We start from the raw sequence: 16336 nt of genomic DNA, 5'->3' as shown, positions 1-16336 counted from the left end.
ACATGGAAACGGAGGAAGGGGTTTAAGCCATTTGTAGAGCCCTGTGTGGATACCTGCTCCCCAGAAAGTGAGGATATCTGCAGATTTGCAGAGCTGCAGCCATTTGCCTGAGGACTCAGGGTGTTATTAGCACTGGGATTAGAACTTGAGAATGTCCAGTTTACAGTGCTCTGCTCAGACCATGGTATCGCACCTCCTGATTTCTGCTGTCCAGTCAAAACCATCTTCTACATTACGTTGCTGTGACGAACTGGGAAAGTTCTTAATGTTTTCTCTGAATACTGTGTTGGTGCCTCAGTGTCCCCATGGCAGTTCTTAAGTATCTGGCAGAGCAAAGGGCCAGTGCACCTAAATGCCTGACACACTGTCTCCTAGCAACTGATGGCCTGGGCCCCTCCTCTGCAAAGGTGCCAGCTGAAGGTGTTGGAGACAAAGGGATCAGGTGACCTCCTGGCCCGGGAAAGGGGCTGAGGAGAGAGGAGGGGCTGGGAGTGGTGGTTAGTCTGGAGCTGGCTGGGGCCAAGGGTGGAGGGCAGACCTGGGGGTCTGGCTCACTGCCCCCCAGAATGGACCCAGCCGAGGGGTCCGGTTCGCTGTACCTACAAGCTCTGTTATAGACCCTGTTCCTGTCGTCGAATAAACCTCTGTTTTACTGGCTGGCTGAGAGTCACGTCTGACTGCAAAGTGGGGGTGCAGAACCCGGTGGCTTCCCCAGGACCCCGCTGGGGTGGACTCGCTGTGGGAAGCGCACGGAGGGGCAGAGGATGCTGAATGCTCCAAGGAGAGACCCAGGAGGTGAAGCTGTGTGAGCTTCTTGCCCTGAACAAGTCTGCTCCTAGGGAGAGGAGGCTCCCCAAAGTCCTGCCTGGCTGGGTGGGGAGCAGTTCTGGAGCATCGCCCGGTGACTCCGTGACAACTGGTGGCAGCGGCGGGACGTACTGCACCCCGTGAATGGCGCTGCTTGCAGTAAGTGACTGGGGAGCAGTAAAACAAAGGAGGGATAATGAGGACCAGGCATGCTGAAGGCTCAGAGTGGGACGGTTTCAGGGGGCAGTTAACCTCTGGGAGTGTGTGACCAGCGAGAAGGACTGTTGGAGTAACGGGGTCCCCCTGAGGACTGCAGCGAGCAGTCTCAGGGGCGGAGGAGCTTGCCGCTCGACCCTGGGAGAGAGAAGGATTTTTGCAGTAGCAGGGTTCCCCGGGGGATTGCAGGAGCAGTCCCAGGGGCGGAGGAGTCTGCAGCTCGACCCTGGCAAAGAGGTGGTGATCACGAGAAGGGCTGGCACACCAGGGGTTCTTCCTGGAAACCATGGGGGAGCCAAGAGCACACAGGCCTGTGAGTCCAGAGCCACTTGGGAATGGTGAAGTGATGGCCTATCACCAGCTCCTTGAGAAGGACATTGTGATCCTGTGCACAAAGAGAGGGTTACACATGGGGAAATTCACCAAGGCACAGTTAATCGTGCAGTTGGAGGAGAAGGACCGCTCTGAGGAGCAGATTCCTGGCCCAGATGGGGCTACAAGAGGATCTGAGAGCAGCTGGAGCATCAGCCAGGCATCCCCGGGAGTCTGGTCCCCAATCAGACGAGGGTCTTCACGATTGGGTTCCCCATCAGGAGATTGGAGACGGATGGGATGGGAGCAGAGCCCGAGAGAGCAAGAGGACCGTGAGAGAGAGCAAGAGCCCGAGGAAAAGCTGCAGGAGAAGCAGCAGCAGCGTGGACTGGTGATGGTGGATCAGAGAGACATAGGGGGCTGCCCAGGGGTTAGTGGGGAAACACGCCTGCGGGGGCGAGACCCTGGGACAGAGAGAACTGTGGTGGTGCAGCCCCAGATGCTGAGGGACTGTGGGACCTGGGTGAAGTTCCCTGGGGTGAAGCCCCTCGCCCTGCCTATGGCCCAGATCCCTGTGCAGACCCAGGAGGGGTTGGGCTGGCTGGTCGTTGGGGTTCTCCAGGATATCGGCTGGGAGGCCCTGTTGGGGGGTGACTGTCTCCCCTTGGGACAGGATCCAGGCCCCGCTCCTGTAACGGCCGAGGGTTTGAATTCAAATCCAGGGAACCAATTGGCTAGGATGGAAATGGTCAGTGGAAATGCAAATGACCTGGCTGGCAGGGGGGAGGGGCTGCAGGGCTCAGGATACCTGCCTACCTGTAACCAGCCCCCTGGGGCTGAATGGGAGGGAGAGATGCTCCCCGCCTCCCTGCACACCGGAGAGGGGGCTCACGCTGGCTCTGATGCTGTGACCAGAGCAAAGAGCTCGCTGCCTGGCCCCACTGGGACAGCAAGGGCAGTGCTGAGCACGGGGGCAGCTGAGATCCCAGCTGAGTGGGGGGACACCCGGGCAGGGCAGGTCAGCTGCCAAACAGGTTTGCCTGGTCCAGACGCGCTGCTGGGAAGTGATTACACAGCAGGAAGGGAGCTACCAGGGACAGGGCTCAGGGGGGCTGTGACTCCAGGCCCAGCCAGCGAGAGGGAGCAGGTCCCACTCCCTGCCCCAGCCGCTGAATCCCAGACCGAGCTGCAGAGGGATCCCTCCTTGAAGAAGCTGCAGGAACTTGCTGGCCACAGCACTGCAAACCCCCTTGGGGAAGGCTGCAGGGACAGAGTCCTGCAGGAGAAGGGATTCCTGTCCTGGGAATGGGCTCCCCAAGGGGAAGTAGAACTGGGGGGAATCGGGAGGCAGCTGGTGGTGCCCCAGGAATCCACAGGGTTCTTCCCGTTCGAGCTGCTGGATGGGAGGAGAGTGAGGGGACCCCTGGACCTGAAGAGGGAGGATTGGATGGAGAAGGGGGAAGACCCCCGGGGGGATCTCTTCGCTGAGGTGGGAGACAATCTCCCCATCAGGTGTTTCCCATTCAGAGTCACTGGGAAAGCAGCCCAGAACCTGGAGAGAGAGGTCAGGGACATGCTGCCTTTAGATGGGATCCAGCCGTTTTACAGCCCATGGGCCTCACCCGTGGGGCTGATCCCCAAGGGAGACAGGATGATCTGGTTTTATGGGGGCTATCAGAAGCTTAAAGCCATCACAGTGTCCGATGCCGACCCCATGCCTAGGCCTGGGGAGATTCTAGACAAGCAGAGGGAGATGGAGAACTTGGCCCTGGCAGACACTGATAACATGTGCATCTTTAGCCAGACCTGGGAGGAACAGGTGTCCCAGGTGAAAAGGGGGATGGGCTGCCTCAAGGAGGTGGGACTGACCTTAAAAGCTGGAATGTGTAAGGGGGGACGGCAAAGGTGTTGTGTCTGGGCCACAAAGTGGGAAGCAGCTGCCCAAGCCCAAAGCTGGCCAAGGCCAAGAGGGGGGCTCTTAAGTGCTGGGAGAAGACCCCGTCCCAGTTTGAACCCCAGAGGTATTGGGGTAGCAAAAGGGTTCAAGCCGCATAAACCTTCCTACATGCGGCCTGCAAGTGCCATCAAGCACACCCGACCTAAGGGAGGGCGTGAGACTGGACTGTCCTGGTGTAACTCACACCAAGGAATGGGAGAGATGCTGGGGCATCCATGGGAACGTTGGTGGGTTCGAACTTCCCCAGGTCACTGGCTGGAGTGACCTCGCTCAGTTCGGTCTCGAAGGGGGGAGAGATGTGACGAACTGGGAAAGTTCTTAATGTTTTCTCTGAATACTGTGTTGGTGCCTCAGTGTCCCCATGGCAGTTCTTAAGTATCTGGCAGAGCAAAGGGCCAGTGCACCTAAATGCCTGACACTCTGTCTCCTAGCAACTGATGGCCTGGGCCCCTCCTCTGCAAAGGTGCCAGCTGAAGGTGTTGGAGACAAAGGGATCAGGTGACCTCCTGGCCCGGGAAAGGGGCTGAGGAGAGAGGAGGGGCTGGGAGTGGTGGTTAGTCTGGAGCTGGCTGGGGCCAAGGGTGGAGGGCAGACCTGGGGGTCTGGCTCACTGCCCCCCCAGAATGGACCCAGCCGAGGGGTCCGGTTCGCTGTACCTACAAGCTCTGTTATAGACCCTGTTCCTGTCGTCGAATAAACCTCTGTTTTACTGGCTGGCTGAGAGTCACGTCTGACTGCAAAGTGGGGGTGCAGAACCCGGTGGCTTCCCCAGGACCCCGCTGGGGTGGACTCGCTGTGGGAAGCGCACGGAGGGGCAGAGGATGCTGAATGCTCCAAGGAGAGACCCAGGAGGTGAAGCTGTGTGAGCTTCTTGCCCTGAACAAGTCTGCTCCTAGGGAGAGGAGGCTCCCCAAAGTCCTGCCTGGCTGGGTGGGGAGCAGTTCTGGAGCATCGCCCGGTGACTCCGTGACAGTTGCACAGTGGAAGCTGTAAGATTACCAGTCTCTTATCAAACAGTAAAGCCGCAGAACACCGTACTGATGTTTAAATAGATTTAAGGCCAGAAGAAACGGTCATTCGGTCTGGCCTTTTGCATAATACAGGCCAGAGAACCTCATCCAGTGATTTCTGCATCAAACACAACTTCTGCCTGAGCTAGAGCAGATCTTTTAGAAAGACATCCCGCCGTGGTTCAAAGACCCCAAGTGACAGAGAATCTACCACATGCCCAAGCAAGTTGTCCCAGTGGTTAACTTCCCTCACTATTAAAAATTTGCACCTTTTTTCTACTCTGAATTCGTCTGGCTTCAGCTTCCAGCCACAGGAGCTCATTATGCCATCATCCACTAAAGAGCCACCCAATGTCAGAAATCTCTTCCCCTCTATGTACCTGCAGACTGCGATTAAGTAACCTCTTGGCCTTTTCTTGGATAAACTAAGTAGGTTGAGTTTCTTTAGTCTTTCACTATTTTATGATTCAAGGACTATTTATTTTTAACCTGTTTTCTCTCTCTCCTCTTCTATTGAGATACACTTCTACCCCGATATAACACTGTCCTCGGGAGCCAAAAAATCTTACTGTGTTATAGGTGAAACCGCGTTATATTGAATTTGCTTTGATCCACCGGAGTGCGCAGCCCCGCCTCCCCGGAGCACTGCTTTATCGTGTTATATCCGAATTTGTGTTCTATTGGGTCATGTTATATCGGGGTAGAGGTGTATTAAGAATAACTACTTCTTCCCTTCCTGCTCTACACTGGTTTGCATTGCTGTGTGCTGTTAAAGTCTGTATTTGTCTATAACCAGTGAGGGCTTTAAAGACTCTATGCTGAAGAAACATCCATTCCTAAAAGGAACTTCTAAATTCGTCGAAGCATTGCTGAATTATTGCAGAGCTCCTTTGGAAGAACAGGATGCACATCCAGTCCAACTGCCATTAAGAATGGGACAAGACACCTCCAGAAAAGTAGCAATGTTTAAACTTCATCTGTGTAATAGCACTGATTAGCTCTGCGTCCCAGCATGGCTAAACAGAATGTTTTAAGAGGTATGGCTAGGGGTCTATGCCATAGTATATTTTTTTGTGGTTCTTATGATTCAGTCCCTCCCTGAGTCACTTCAGCTAGTCTGCCAAGAGGAATTTGTATTGGTTCTGGCCAGGTTCTTTACTCAGCTGTATACAGGTGAAGGCACTTCCGCTCTGCATGTGCTGCAGCACATACATCAAACACACGGCAATGACTTCTGTAAGAACCTGAACAGGCTGTCTATGGAAAACAACTTTCTGAACAGCTACCATGTTTTGTAAGGTCCAACGTGCGAAGACAATTTCTAAATACAGCAAGACTGGGAGTTACAGAGGAATTTTGAAGAATCATAGACCTAAAACTGGGTGTATTTTGAGATTATTAAAACCTGAAGCCCCAGTCCTGCAAAGCCTTAGGCACATGTGTAATTCTGGACAGTGAGAGTGGTGCCATTGAAGTCCATTGGGCTGTTGACTGGGTATGAAGATAGGTACATGTGTAGGACCTCAGCGGACAGTGCCTATATATCCTCTAGATTAGAAGTAGGATTACTATTTTTTCAAAACATTCTCCAATCCATGGTTGAAAGGTTGTTTTTTTTGGGGGGGTGGAAGGGGGCAATATTAGCGTAGGACCTACAAAAATATTTGTTACTCTTGAACTTTCTTTGCTCTCCAGCATCACTTAACTAAGGATTGGTCCATACGTAGAACTGTACCCATTTAATCAACAGTGTGATTTAGTATTGATTTAGTTAACCCAGTACATCATTGTCTGTGGACGCCCTTGCATCAGTGTAAAGCTGGCCCAGAAACATTTTGCGGGTGTCAGTACATTTACAGAAACAAGCCAAGTCAATGTAAGCTGCTGTTTTAAAACAATATAGAAGTGTCCACATGATGGGGGTGGGGATGCACTGATGTAACTAAACTCTTTTTTTTTAAACTGATTTAAGATAAACTAGTGCAACTTGTGTGTGTGTAGACAAGCCCTAAGAAACACTATTCTCAACCCTCCCAACCCCCAAGTGCTATGGATGCAGAGGCAGGTGCATACAATGTCTCTTTCTTGTGTTCTGTGCTCGAGAGAAAAACTAAATACTGGTGAAAAACCAAAAAGGGGTGTGTGTCAATTTCAAGATCCATTAGGAACCACAGGGGGAAAATTCACCATTTACCAAATCAACAAGTGACAAGATTGGATGGGAAAGAAATTACAGTTCCAAATTCTGAGAGACTGTTACAAATAATGATGGATTTTCAAGATAATGCTCAGTAAAGTACTGTGCTGATGACTCATTCTGTGGTATATTTTGTGGAGAGGAATATAGTGCTCATCAGGCAAGGGCTAAGAGCATCTTGGAAAGCCAGGTGCAGTGTGAACAAGATGAGCACACGCTTCCCCACCCATCACCTCCAGTGCACCCCTGTTTGGAGCGCAGCACCCATGCCAGGCCAGTTTGGAGGCTAACCTTGCTGAATGGTGCTAGATTCCTGAGGTGCTTTCGTGGCTTTGCTAAAATGCTGCCCTCAGAGCCCACTATGAAGATCTACTACAGGAACTCATGGGCCACCTTTCAAGTGCCTGTCAGCCATTTGCTCTCACCATCAGCATCAAGGCTGTATTAGGACAGGGGGTTCCACAAGATCCTCCAATTACCTTAAATGCAAACCAGCTAGAAGTTGTCCAGAAGTTCAGCTTTTTAGGTTCGACAGTGATCACCAACCTCTCACGGGATGAAAAACTAAATGTTAGCATTGGAAAGGCTGCTACTATCTTTAGAAGACTAACTAAAAGAGCCTGGAACAACTCAAAGCTGACCACCAACACCAAAATGCTAGTGTACCAAGCTTGCATGCTCAGCATTCTCATGTATGGTGGGAAAACATGGACACCTTATGCTCATCAGGAGAAGAGGTTAAACGGTTTCCGCCTACGTTGTTTACGCCGCATACTCAATACCAAATGGCAAGATAAAGTCACCAACGCAGAGGTTCTTTGAAGGTCAAATTTACCAAGTCTGACAGCCCTGCTCAAGCAAAGACGACTGCACTGGCTAGGCCATCTGAGTAGGTTGGAAGACGGATGCACACACAAGGACAGGCTATATGGGGAGCTATCAGAGGGAACAAGAACAACAGGATGGCCCAAATTTTGCTATAAAGACACGTGCAAGCGAGATATGAAGGAATTTGGAATTGATCCTGACCAATGGGAAATCTTGGCAAGTGATTGTAACAAGTGGCGCCATCATCTCCATCGGGGCATCAGAGTCCATGACAGAAGCTGCCCCCCCAAAGCTTGAAGAGAAATGAGCCTGTAGGAAGCCAGCAGCTCCCAACCAAGATACAGACATTCACAGCAACTGCCGAAGATCATTCAAATCTCAGATTGGACTACTCAGTCACACGAGGCATTGTAAACCATCTACATCATAAGCTGCAATTCCCACCGTCTTCCACAGATGAAAAGATGCCAAAAAAAATAAAGACTGAGGCCATTACATTCCTTTTCACTTCTAACCTAATTAGAACCAGAACACATGGATCCCATGCGGTGCTGAGTGCCCTCAACGCCCACTGAAGGTGCCCACAGCATCCGGCCCCAAGTCTCCAGAGGCAGGAAGCTGACATACAATGCTCCTAACCCGGCACTATGATTCCAAAATGGCTGATTTCCAGAGAGCAGGTGCTCAGCATGCTCTGACAATCAGGCCCCTTTATAATGGCTTCGGTTGGGCACCCAAAAATCACAAGTCACATTTGGAAATCTCAAGCCCTGTTACCTGGCTCCAGCAGTTTTCTTGGAAATGACTCCAGGCGTAGAGCTTGCCAGGGGTTTCTCTCACTGCAGTTCTTACTTACCAAGAGAAAAAAGAGAAAAAGTTATTGGGCCAGATTCTGCTCTTACTTGTACCAGTGAGAATCTGGAGCCAGTGCACCACCAGCACTGGATCGGGCCTGTCCATCTGGCACAGTCTTGTTCGTGGTATGCTAGTTCTGAAAGCACTCCAGCACCTCTTTTGCCTTGCCAGACACACTCGGTAACCTGGCTGTGCTTGCATTCTGAAGTCAGCAGGAGCTGTGCTTTAATGCTTTTCATCTTGTGCAGATCAAATGTTGCTTCTGACAGCTGACAGGGCTCCTTTAAGATAACACAGGATCCTATTTTCCTACAAATCCATTTAATGAATACGTTGTTATCTGATCAAATAATCACTCACCAGAAATAGGCCAGGCAATCAGGGAACCCCTAGAGGTCTGTCTCTAGCATGTTTCTTGTGTTTGATACATTATGGTAAATGTCACTGCATTTTAAATCAGTTTTGCTTCGTTTAAAGAGTTAAGAAGTTCAGGCTGGAATTATGCAAATACTGAAATTATTTGTTTACTCCACATCAGCCTGCACTGGCTGCGGTGTCTGACTTTTCCAAAGGGCTAGTAACAAGTATCCCAGAATCAGGCTGGAGCAGTAATGGAAGGGCTGTCCCCTGCCCCTTGCAACAGCAGGCCTGTGTTTCCAAGTATAAACGCATGTCAGGGTCTATTCCGTTTGCAAGTCTGCGGCATTTAATTGGCTCCCATCCTGCTGCAGCAGGTTACTAGTGTCTCATGCAGTCATAGAGGAAAGTCAGCAGTGATGGGGACAAGGAGAGGGACTCTGCTTGAGACACACGGGGTGTGAAGCTCCAGCTCCAGCAGAGAATGAGCCTGTGGAAATCCAGCCGCTGTGTCCAGGGGAGAATGGCAGCGTGACCTGGACACCAAGTGGAGTCCGCTGGGCATGGAAATCAGTGCTCATTCTGTTCTGCTGCTTCAAAAACTTGTAACCTGGGTGGTCACTTACTCTGAGCTTTCTTCAGAGACTCGTGTTGCTTCTACTGGGAAACTGTCAGTCTGCTGTCCCTAGAATTCTCCTGCCTTGTGACCAGGCTGTCTCCTTTACGACCTTGCCGCACGGTCTTTCATTCTTTACTACTTTCCCTGTTCTGATACCTGCCTTACACACCTGCAGTCTGCACAAACCTCCAGAGGCAGAATTCTCTCCAGAGCCAGGATCTGCGAGCACAGTCCTCCTACATGACGGGAGAACTTCACTGGCACTTCTTTATGATGATGCCATGGATGTTTCTGCTTGCCTACAAGGCTACTCTTTGCAGTCTCACTCCTTCCCCCAACAGTTTCCTGGCCAGCATTCTCCTAAGACCTGGCCTCTGCTGTAGACCTGAGTAAATCTTGACAGCTCTCAGCGCTGCACCCAGTTGGTAACTGTTCTTCTTTCTTTCCACCCTTACCCGCCGGAACTCACTTGCTGCACTAACTGGTCTCACTGAGTCACTAACTAAGTTTAAATCAAGTCTAAAGACTCTCCTGTTGCAACCATTATTGATCTGTTTGTAAAGTGCCTGAGACACTGTCGCAAAGGGCGTTAAAGGTAATGGTTGATTCAGAACATACCATTTGAAAAGACTGTTTCAACATATTGAGAACTGAGAGTTGAGAAAGACAAGTGAGTTTCCCTACTGCATGTGCAGAACGTTTTAGAAACTTTGCATCTCTTTGCTGATTATGCAGTGGGTTATGTTGAAAGATGCAGAGTGAGTGTGTGTGTGTGTGTGTGTGTGTGTGTGTGTGTGTGTGTGTGTGTGTGTGTGTGTGTGTGTGTGTGTGTGTGTGTGTGTGGAAAAGCTTAATTTGAACAGACAACAATGTTTCAGAATAATGTATCCCACTGAAATTAGTCAAACCTGGGGGCACCAGCAGTCTACCCTTTGAATCTAATTAACAGTGCACATTGTCACTAGCTAAAGTGATAGCTAGAGTCTGTGTAACCATGGGCCACATTTCATGTGATTTTCAAAACAATGAAGGACCAGTAAACTGGTTTTCAACTTTGTTCTAATTATGGTAACACAAAATGGAACTGGAGTAAGTTTTGTGAACAAATCCACATGGACAAATTTGAGAGGTTCTTATCTATGAGTGGAAACATCCTGCTGCCCATACCCTTTCTCCCAGGCCAAAGATCCCCAAGCATTGTAGCCATGACCCACATGGCAGAGGGGCCCCTCCTCGGCCAGAGCCGGAGCCCATCCCCCAAGGGCAAACTAGAAATACCCCTGCTCCTGAAAGCATATGCTTAACATGTGCAGGGCTTTCCCACACAGGAGGAACCCACAGAGAACGTGTAGGGCATGTTTGTCAGTGGAAATCACATCTGTTCCATTGACTCAGCTCTCTGTAGTGCTCATCACTGTATCATCTAGCATCCCAACCTGATCGTAAAATTTCCTGTGGACTCCTAGGGAGCAGGATTGGGCCTAGGCACTGTGTTCTGTTCTGCACTAGCATTCAGAAATGAGAGGAAAAGGCTGTTGGGCCACCTTTCCCCGTCATTGGTTTGCCATGAATACAAAGGACGTTTGTTCCTGGTGTAACTCCACGGCTCCTGGAGAGTTACACCAGGGATTTACCTGGCCCAGAGTGACAGAAACCACATCAGCTGCTCTCCCTGGGGAGGAGTAGCTGCAAATCTCACTTTGTACGTGTTTGTTTTCTCTCCGATGAGTTTTGTCTGTGACAATCTGACTAGCACAATAAACACCCCCATTCACTAACGTATGCAAAAGGCAGCTCAATATAAAAATTTCCTCTTCTGATACATATTCTCACCAGCAACTGCACACCACACCATAATAACTCTAGCTCAGGAACCAATCCATGCAACAAACCTCGATGCCAACTCTGCCCACATATCTACACCAGCGACACCATCACAGGACCTAACCAGATCAGCCACACCATCACTGGTTCATTCACCTGCACATCCACCAATGTAATATACGCCATCATATGCCAGCAATGCCCCTCTGCTATGTACATCGGCCAAACTGGACAGTCTCTACGGAAAAGGATAAATGGACACAAATCAGACATTAGGAATGGCAATATACAAAAACCTGTAGGAGAGCACTTCAACCTCCCTGGCCACACTATAGCAGACCTTAAGGTGGCCATCCTGCAGCAAAAAAACTTCAGGACCAGACTTCAAAGAGAAACTGCTGAGCTTCGGTTCATCTGCAAATTTGACACCATCAGCTCAGGATTGAACAAAGACTGTGAATGGCTTGCCAATTATAGAACCAGTTTCTCCTCTCTTGGTTTTCACACCTCAACTGGTAGAACAGGGCCTCATCCTCCCTGATTGAACTGACCTCGTTATCTCTAGCTTGCTTGCTAGCACACATATATATACCTGCCCCTGGAAATTTCCACTACATGCATCTGAGGAAGTGGGTATTCACCCACGAAAGCTCATGCTCCAAAACGTCTGTTAGTCTATAAGGTGCCACAGGATTCTTTGCTGCTCTTCTGATAGCAGCAGCAACACACCAATGCCACAGATGCCCTGAAGCTGCAATGAAAGCAGTGTGCACAACGGAACCCACGGCCAGAATGGCACCAACTAATGTCTAGTCCTCACCATGGCTGCTTCTTTATGAGTCTTTCCTGAAGGTCTCTGTGAGCTCCCTGCAGGGCCTCTGCCGCTAACCTCTACTACAGACTATTTGGTGTTCGCCCCTCTCATGCTTATCGATAACACAGAACATAAAACCTGGGCATGGATGCTAGTCAGCACTTCGCTCTATTTACAAACACTGCAGACATTCAAGGGAGGAGTTAAATATTTATAAATCCAGCCTGTTGTCTCCCACTCTTGTATTTTCTGGCTGGAGATACTGTGTGCCTATCCCCTGAAGCCCATTAGAGAAATCTGAATTCACAGCACTGAGACTCAGCAGTAAAGAAGAGCAGATCCACAGCTACATCTCTGCTTGCTACTGGTCTCATCTAGCCAAGTGACACTGCCCCAGCTTATGGCACTGGCGTTCAGGTCGCAGAGTTCAGATCTGGAACTGAATCTGTGACCGGTTGCCTGGGATAGGCCACGCTGATAGCAGACTATCCCCAAAGCTGACGGTTTGCGCTATAATTAGGTTCACCCAGCAAATAACAAAAGAGCTTCTACAGTACCACAGTGGTTAAACTAGAAGCCAAACAACATCCCCTGGAGGCATTCCAGCCCGTGGCTCCCATCCAGGCAACCCAATCTAATACAGTGAGAGGTTACGGAAAATCCATTTCACCATAGGTGAGGTTCATTCTAATCTCAAACAATCGGACACTTACTTACCCCTGGGATCAAGATGTATCTCAGAGCTTACCCAAATATCACGGTGTCAGCCAATCTTCAGTAAACCAACTAAAGATTTAACAGTAAACGAGCAGAGAGTTATAAATGGCTAGTAGATCATACATATACGAATGATTGCAAAGTCCTTGTATCAGGTGTGTAGCAGTGATGGCAGAGACGGCTGGCTTATAAAGTCTTTCTGGTATCGTCCAAAAGATTGGAAGGTGTATCCATAGTTCAAGATGCTCCTTTTATTTGTAAATCCAGAGAATTGCAGCAGGAAAGAGGCAAGATGGAGATTTCTCAGGTGTCGTTTTATAACCTCTGCCATGTGCATGGAAATTTCCTGTCCCAAACAAAGCCCATAGCCCTGGTGAATGGACAGTTACTGTCTCCAGATGGAGTCCAGGGTCACATGAGCCTATCATATGTCCTTTCATGGTTTGCTGAATCACAGAGGGTGGCCATTGGCTCCTCACTGTCTGAGGCATCTGCAGGAAGAGTTATCTGGGCGGGATGAGTTTCTTCAATGACCATTGGGAGAGTGGAGTGTCCTTGATGGGCCATCAACACCTAGCTGTCTAGCCCTGTTGTAAATGTATCTGGAGGGTGTCACCCAGGAATACTACAAAGGTCTAAGACACAAGTCCATAGCCAATATTCATAACTAAGGATATAAAAATGATATCTAGATTTAACCAGGATGGTCATAGTTGACAGATTGTAACTTTTCCAAGGATACCTTACATCAGCAGTTCTCAATCTCTGGGCTGCATGCGGCCCGATTAGGATACAGTTGCAGCCCAGCTGTGTGCTAAAGGCCACCAGGCCATACAGTGAGGTCCAGGCTTCCGGCCCGGCGGGCTTCTGGGGTTGTCAGCTGTGGAGTGGTCTTTGGGCAGCAGGCTCTGGGCTAGGGGTCTGTGGGGAGGGTTGGGTGAGGTGTGCTGTGGTTCTCAACCTGTGACCTACAATGATAAATGGATTGAGAACCACATGATACACTTTGTACAAGATTTATGGCAACTGTATAATCGTGGTAATATCAACGATATAAATGGTCATCTCTAATCATACGGGATCCATCCAGACTTTCCCAAAGTTCAGGAGAGGTCAGATATAGGGTTCTCATTCCAGACTCTCTCTAATTTTGGGAGAGGAGAACTCACATCACTTTCCATGCAATTTCCAACTCCGGTGCAAAAGTCACACTTAAGCATCAGAAATGGGACACTCCCAAAACTTGGCTTGGTACCAGCTATTAATCTGGCTATAGGACTCCTCCTTGCTCATGATAATTACATTTAGTAATTCCAGCTGCAGCATTATCTCCAGCTCTAGCATATAACTTCAATATTAATGACACTATAAAAGTAAAATTCCACTTCCACATGCAATATCAGAGCCCTACCTAACCATACTCAGTGTATTCCAAGAATGAAATTTTAAATGTGATTCTGGGGCTGCCCAAGCCCACAGCTCGATAATCTCAGACCCTTCCGTCGGCAGTCGCGTCAGCAGTTTATCATGCTGGATGGGCTCTGATACGGCATCACCACAAGAGTTTAGAATAGCTAATCCAAAGATACTTTAAACTCTGGGGAGAATTAACTGGTCAAATTCATTGTAGCTCCACAAAAGGACTAAAACGTCCTTAGAATGTCAGTGAATCAGGTTCCCTGAAAGTGAATTTGCTACATAAAACTTCAGTTGCCTGTCCTGACCCTCTTCCTTCACACTGTGCTTCAGTAGGGAAAGGAGAGACTCTCACAAAGAATGGTGAATGGTCATCTGCCAAGACAGCACTTCAGGAACTGGTTACCAACCCCACAACATCCCTGTTTATCAAAAGAACTCGCAGGACTGCCCCTCTGTCACTCTCAGGCACACAAAGATGACTCAACAGAAAAGGAAGTTCAACACCAAACACAAACTCTTTCCATTCCACAGGCACCATTACCGTTGCTCCTGATGCAGACCCTGCACTCCTTCCACACCTTTAACCTTCTCTGCAGTAAATCTGCCCATCGGTCTACGTTTTAATATTATGCTCATCACCATGGTATCTGCTCGCGTGTGTTGCATGATGAACTGCGACAGGGTAGGGCCTCCTGTCTCTCTAACTACCCCTGAAGTTCCACACACAGTGGGCGCCAAGCCAAGGCACCCAGACACCACAGTGAGGGAACAAATAAATGGCTGTCACAACAGACTGACTAATTAACACAGTACACACCTCTTCCCACAAGGCAGAGCTGTTCCCAGGATTTACTACATGATTCAGTCCCTCAAGGACATAGCCAGGAAGCCGAGTGAGGGGTAAGGGCTGGAGAGCAATCTCACATATACACGCACATGGAGGGTTTTAGGAAAATTAATCTGCAACAATCTGTTGACATAAGTCTTGATTGAGACATAAGTCTTGACCTTTGACCTAATGGTGCAGGATCAGGCTGCCAGGGAGCTCTGGGCAGATTGTTTCTCCCAGGCTGCCGGTGTCCATTGTCACACACTGCTCTGCATTATATCAGTATGAGGAGCATGACATGGGCAGTCAGGCTCGGTGGTCTGAGTTGGGAGCCAGAAAGTGGAGCTAGGGTGGGATGGGGTATCAGAACTGGAGACAGAGTCCATAGTCAAACCAAGGGTCAAGCCAGAGTCAGAGACCAGGGGAGGGCAGAGGAGCAGAGACCTGGAGCAAGGCAGGGACCAGGCATGGAGGAGGATCTGGGATAAGGCGGCAGGCACCAGGACTGGACAGGAAGACAGTGCTCAGGAGTCAGGAGAGGAGACAGGGTCAAAATGGCAGCCAGTTGCAGATTCCCCTGCTTGCTCAAACAGCTTCCTGTGCCTCGTTCTGGCTTAAGTAGTGCGTCTGAGCCAATCGGTGGGGCTGCACGTCTCCCCCAATTAGGAGCGGTGTGGGCAGAGCCCTTGGAAAGCGAACTCCGGTGGCTCCGGCAAGCTGCCAGGTGGTGGTCACCGTCTGAGCACTGGGGACCTGGGTTGGGGACCTGTGATCCCTCTCAATCTGCTGCATCACTGTCTTTCACAGGTATCAAGTGATCAGGGTGAGGAGGTCATGTGGCTTGGCCCTGAAATCAGCAGAGAGGGAGCTCACCAAGTAGCAGCCTCCTGCCCTCCAGTGAGTTCCTTCTTCTCTCCACACCATACACCACTCGAACACAGTTACACAGAGACGCGCATGTCGTTAGAGCCAGTGCAGTTGGTGTCTGTGGCTCTCTCCCCCTGCTACTGCACAGAGGGAGACTGACTATCAGACCTGAAGCAGTAAGGGGATAGTGTTAAATAAAATAAATCCTGCTTCAGAGCCTAGTAAATCTTCACCAGGCTGAGTTTCAGTCACTGAAGTCAGCGTGTGGGAAGAGGCTGTCATCAGTCTGTACAGAGTAACGGAGATTCATAGATCCCAAGTCCAGAAAGGACTGTTGTGATCATCTAGTCTGACCTGCTGGGTGACACAGGCCACAGACTTTCCCCAAAATCACTCCTAGAGCGGAGCTTATAGAAAAACATCCCATTGTGATTTTAAAATGGTCAGTGATGGAGAATCCAGCATGACCCTTTGCAAACTGCTCCCAGGGTTAATTATTCTCGCTGTTAAAAATGTACACCTTATTTTCAGCCTGAATTTGTCTAGCTTTGGCTTCTGATTGCATCAGACCTCTCTCTGCTAGGTTAAAGAGCCCATTACTGAATATTTGTTCCCCAGGGAGGTACTTACAGACTAGGATCAGGTCACCCCTTTACTTTCCTTTGTTAAAGCGAAAGCTAACTAGATTGAGCTCCTGGGGTCCACCAC

General features: G+C 49.6%; 1 protein-coding gene across 5 annotated transcripts in view; it reads right to left on the bottom strand.

Annotated features, from left to right (window-relative positions):
• Nucleotides 1-16336, bottom strand: part of FRMD5 (FERM domain containing 5) — a 294349-nt gene that overhangs the window by 76801 nt on the left and 201212 nt on the right. The window contains exon 1 of one of the 5 annotated variants that reach the window (XM_050967343.1): nucleotides 8230-8291. The exons of the other annotated variants lie outside the window; for them this stretch is intronic. The gene's annotated coding sequence lies outside the window, so the exon portion shown is untranslated. Of the gene's footprint in view, nucleotides 1-8229; nucleotides 8292-16336 lie in introns of those variants that run through there. 5 annotated transcript variants of the gene reach the window in all.

Source organism: Gopherus flavomarginatus, chromosome 9 (assembly GCF_025201925.1).
Source record: "Gopherus flavomarginatus isolate rGopFla2 chromosome 9, rGopFla2.mat.asm, whole genome shotgun sequence".
Taxonomy (NCBI): Eukaryota; Metazoa; Chordata; order Testudines; family Testudinidae; genus Gopherus; species Gopherus flavomarginatus.
The sequence above is the reverse complement of the archived record's forward strand: the minus strand, read 5'-3'. Positions and strand labels throughout refer to the sequence as shown.